Here is a 5,102-nt window from a genome sequence, read left to right on the forward strand (position 1 = left end):
CGCCCTTAGCGTGCAGCTTATAAGTGCTTCTATTCTGACGGTCCCATTTTCCCGGGGTGGGAAGGGAAAAAGTCAGAAAATCACCCAGAATTTACCGCAGAAATATTATACTACAAATCAGGAATCTGCATAAAGAGCTGCGCACAAGCGGGCAATACTCCTGGTTGGTTTGTTTGTTTGTTTGGGGTTTTTTTTGCGAGCTCTTCAAGAAAAGCTGTGGGGTCCTAACTTTGCCCAGATCTAATACAACCCAGACGCCGCTGGTTAATCACGAAATATCCTTCGTTTGATTAATGAAGAAGCCCGCGCCGCGCTGGAGCTGTCTGCTCCCTGATCTCGGTAGCTGCCACCCCGCCAGCAAAAAGCCGCGCTCAGCGCCCTTCCTCGGCCCCCGGCAACGCCAACCAGCCAGGGCAGCATCTCCCTGCCCGCAAAGCCAGCACCACTGGCTTGCCTTGAAACATCTGCTGATTTAGAAAAAAAAAGAAAAAATAGAGAAAGAAAGAAAAAAAACCCCACAGCCCAACAACTCTGGAAAAGAAAACTTCGCTATCTGCACGTAACCCCCCCTTTTATTGATTTTTAAAGCATTTATTAAGCGGCCAGCTGGCACAGAAGGGCAACTGATTATAAAATCGACAATGTGTTTCTGATAAGTACAATTCTTTTTTCTGTCGTCCTCCCTCCTAACACATTCCAGTTTCTTTTGCTTCTGAACTTGCGACGGGGGGTGGGGGGTAGACAGAGTTGAGGGACAAGGTAATTTTGCTTAGCCAGTAAATTTTCTAGGGTCAAGGATTCACATATCAGTTTCCCCTGCTCCCCTCTTTACCCCTAATTAGCGCTCCCCCCACCCCCGCTTACCTCCCTCTTATAATTACGCGTGTTCATATAAATAAATACATCTATGTATTTTGGAGCCAGTCTTAAGAAGTCTGCTGTGGATTATTTATCAATCGTATTGCCCTGCCGGCATCAATTGCAATATAAAAGGGCCTCTTAAGCTACTTTTAGATTCGCCTCTTGCTTATTCTTATTACTATTATTTAAATGACTCACCTTTTATACCCTTTCCCCTCAACCAGTGGCAGACCAGTTTGTAAAGATCCAGGTTGAGACCAAAAATAAAACTCCCCACCAGTTCTGGATTACTACCCTCCCGCTGCAGTTTTGCAAAGAGGAGAGATTAAACTTGCTAGATCCAAAGCGGCGCTGAAGTTAAAATTCCCAGCCCATCCAGACAGGCTGCATCAACCAGGCATTTCCTCAGGGGGCTTCTGTAATGCTCGCAGCTCCAGGACGTGCCTTCCTTTCCCTCTCTTCTATGCCCTCTACTTTTCATTTGATTTCCGTTTTCCCCCCTTATCAATATTTCAGCTGTTCCCTCAGATTAATCATGGCTATGTGACATCTTCGCCCAATGAGCCCGCCTGGCGCTACTAGCAACTTTAAAGAACAAAAAAAAAAAAAAAAAAAAAGGAAAAAAATTCACAACTTTCTTAAAAAAATATTGCTGAGGAGTCAAGCCGAAAAGAGACGCTGAGTGGAGCTCAAGTGCTACTTTAAATCCCCTTTTTAAATAAGGAAGTTTCAAATATCCGTTTTTAAATCATCGTTCCTTACTTTGAGCTTTTTTTCCTGACTCTTACCTTGAAAATAGTTAACCCATTTCCCCCTGAAGCAGAACTAAAAATATCACAGACGACGCTGCAGATGCACGCGGCTGGAAAAGGGAGATGAAATCGTCTCCAAACTATTCTCTCTATCGGATCAAGAATCGAGCATTTCTCTCTGCAAGCTGAAACCTCCAGATCTTTTTAGCCATTTAATAATATCCTATCAAATAGTAACGCATTTAGGGAGGGAAAGGAAACACATCTTCATTTCAGGGATATTTCTTTCCCCAACGGGGGTCACGTTTCTGGTGCGTATTGTTACCTCAGAAGGGTTCGCAGATAATATTTTGCACTACCCTGGGGAAGAAACTTCCAAGGATTTTAGTACGACATCAATTTTAAATGTAACCCTCAGAAGGGTTACCAAAACTATTTGGAAAATGTCCTTCCACTCTCTATTCTTTTTCTCTCCTTCCCGGCTTTGCCCCAAATTCCAACATATTGAAACATTTTTCTCCTTAATAAGAGGACCATATAAAGTGAAGGGGTGAAAGGGCAACTTGGGAGCCGTGCCTAGAGCTCCGCACACAATTTACTCTCTGGTAGACGAGGCGTTTAGCATTCCTCCCAATTTCCAAGGAAAACAGACTCAGACCCGTACCCAGTGACCAGGGACCTCGCCAGAGCCGCTTTTTAATATAGAAATTCTTCGGATTCTTTGTTATTATTATAATTGTTGTTGTTGTTTGTGTTAAGAGAAACGCTTTCCTAGGCAAGGTAAAGCGGCAGGGATTTTAGGGAGAAGATAACTTCCGATGGAAGGAAAAATCAAAGCGACAGGAGGGACTCGCGAGGTGCGTAGGAGAGAAAGGGGATCGAAAAAAACTAATCAGCGTTCTCATTTTTAAATGGCTTTAAAAAAATCGCATGCATCGGGGTTTAAAATGCCGTTTGCAAGCCTTAATCTCATTCTGTGGGGACGTGAACAACTCTTTCTGCACACTCACAACCGAGCTAGAGTTAGCTAGTGACCGAATCAGATCACATTTCAAAGTCATTTTTCATTCTTTTCTCACATTTCCACGTGTGAATTACACAAAACACGTAGCTGAAGAGGAACCCCGAGGGCATACTATTGGATAAACAAAACCCTGTTCCTCTTATTTTCGTTGAGGGGCAGCTAACAGGCGTTTCCATCTCTCCCCCGTCTGTTTTCCCTGCAAGTTTCCTTTATTTTTAAGCGAACGTGCCCAAAATCTCAGCCTAGCTCTGACAGGGACCACTGAGCACACGCACCTAATAAGCTGCAATGAAATAAACTTTAAAGGTCGGCGTTAACAAAAACTTAGGACGTAAAGCACTTACAAGTTCAGGGGAAATGCTCGCCCTGAATCCTGAGCTGGGTCTGCTACCCCTTGTAATCAAACCCCACAGTCGAGTCGAGAAACCCATGTGGCTAGTTGCAGTCATCTTGGGAGCTTTACTAGCCCAAAAGAAAATTGCTGGCAAATTGGAAACAGCTGCAGCATTGGAGAGAGAGAAAAAAAAAAATCACCCCCCCACACACACTCCTGAGCAGAGAAAGTTACAGAAGTTTTGTTTACACAAATAGCTCCAACGCAGACATGACATTTCAAGTTTTCATCAACAAACCGTAGGTGACTTGTATGTAAGCAACATTTCAACATTCATCACTGGCAGCGATTTTTCAAAGGTGCCTATGAAATCTCTCCCGCTCGCACACAGGCGCTTCCAGTTCGCTCCTATGGCAGCTGCTCTTGCCTGTGCCTATGCCCCCTTTAACAGGGTGCTAGCAACACAAACAGTGACTTAAAACCCACAAAGAATTTTATCCAAGGGGGGTGGAAACCTGACAAGTGCTCGATTCTCATAAGCCTGTCGGACAATTGCTAGAACAAATGAAACGGTGGAAAAGCTCGGAGTACTGCAAAATGTGCTCTTTTCATGTTTTCTATTTATTAGATATGTTAAGAGAAAACAGACTCATATGAGTCCCAAATGTAGGCAGAGTATTAAAAGAGGCATGTGTATGCTCCAGCAATTACAGCTGAATTTGATTAAAAACGTCATGAGGACTGCAAAAGCAGGAGTTACCTGATACACTAACCCTGAGGTTGCTTTAGGATGAATTATAACACAATTCATTTTATTTTAATAGGTCACTATAAGATTAACTGTTTAAGGATGGAGCTGTGCTATAAATGTTTACATCAAACCAGAAATAAGCAAGCTTTACTTTCTGGTTGTTTAGAAATAATGTTTATTACATTTTAAAATTCCTCAACATGTTAATTAGAAATAAAGGGAAAGTATGCGAAGTCAAAAGGAGTTCCAGTGCTTGACATGTAACCACACACACACTTCTGTGCTTCAGTTTCTCTTTCCTAGGAGGAAAATGTGATGATTTTTAACTGGCTATCATCATTTCCACGTGCTATGGGAAAATAATGACAACAATGATTTTTCCCCCTGCTCCTCTCGTGGTCTTGGTCCAAGAGTTGAAGGCACTTTGTAGCCTGGGCCCATGGTCAAGAAGACCAGCCAAAGCCTGGGGTGACGACTCTGCCCGAGTAGCCCAGTGAAATCAGCCACCACCACAGCCAAATCTGTGTGTTTGGGAGGGAGAAATCTTGAAGATCGATCTGTGACCGATGGGCAAATTCCCACAGGTGTGAAGGACTTCAACACACCTTCCCACTTTCTGTTCCCAAAGCAGTGACTGTGTCTTTGAACTTGCTTTAGCTGGGACAAACATATCTCACAGATAGGTCCAAGAAATTGAATAAAAATAGCCTCATAAATTTCCCCCTTCAAGAAAGAAAGGGTGAAACAGAGAACTACCACGGAGAGATGTTCCTCTGATTTTTCATCTGGTGTACTGCTGGGGAGTTTTTGGATGAGATAAGAACCCCTCTGTGGCTGCAATTTTTTTTCCCCCTGTGTTATCTTTAAGCAACATCTAATACAATAGGTACGTGTGCATGGCTGGAACTCTAAGGAGCTGTTGAATTTAATTATCATTAGTCATAATAGTACCATACTGCTGAAATTAAAATATTAATTCTATAGGAAACTCCTACCTGTCAACTTTTATTTTCATTTAGAATCAACAAGAAGGGCAAATTTAGAATTTTAGCATGAAAAGAAATTTCTGTAATGTTTACTTCAAGGAAAACTGAAGCGATCATCTCAAAAAGGTTTCATTCAGAGAAATCAGAAAGACACGTTTCAGTGAAGATAGGCTGTTTCATTTTCACTAGTCAATGTAACTAAAAGCACTTTGATAAATTCCACTGAAAATCAGCAAAACCGCTATAAATGTTTTTGGGAAAAACATTTCAGCTTTGCTAAATCACTTTCTACCATGAAAACCACCTTTGAAATAGAATATGTTTCACCCTGGTCTAATATTAATGATAAATGTGGTTAGTATATTAAAATAAATAATCATAAATTATTGATAAA

The 5,102-nt window shown here is 41.9% G+C and overlaps 1 protein-coding gene across 2 annotated transcripts in view; it reads right to left on the reverse strand.

Annotated features, from left to right (window-relative positions):
• FLI1 (Fli-1 proto-oncogene, ETS transcription factor) overlaps positions 1-1,410 on the reverse strand; it is a 91,948-nt gene extending 90,538 nt beyond the window's left edge. For both annotated transcript variants that reach the window (XM_009322599.1, XM_009322597.1), the window contains exon 1: positions 1,060-1,410. The gene's annotated coding sequence lies outside the window, so the exon portion shown is untranslated. The remainder of the gene's footprint in view (positions 1-1,059) is intronic.
• Positions 1,411-5,102: the final 3,692 nt, after the last annotated feature.

This window comes from Pygoscelis adeliae, unplaced genomic scaffold (genome assembly GCF_000699105.1).
Source record: "Pygoscelis adeliae isolate BGI_AS28 unplaced genomic scaffold, ASM69910v1 Scaffold224, whole genome shotgun sequence".
Lineage (NCBI taxonomy): Eukaryota > Metazoa > Chordata > Aves > Sphenisciformes > Spheniscidae > Pygoscelis > Pygoscelis adeliae.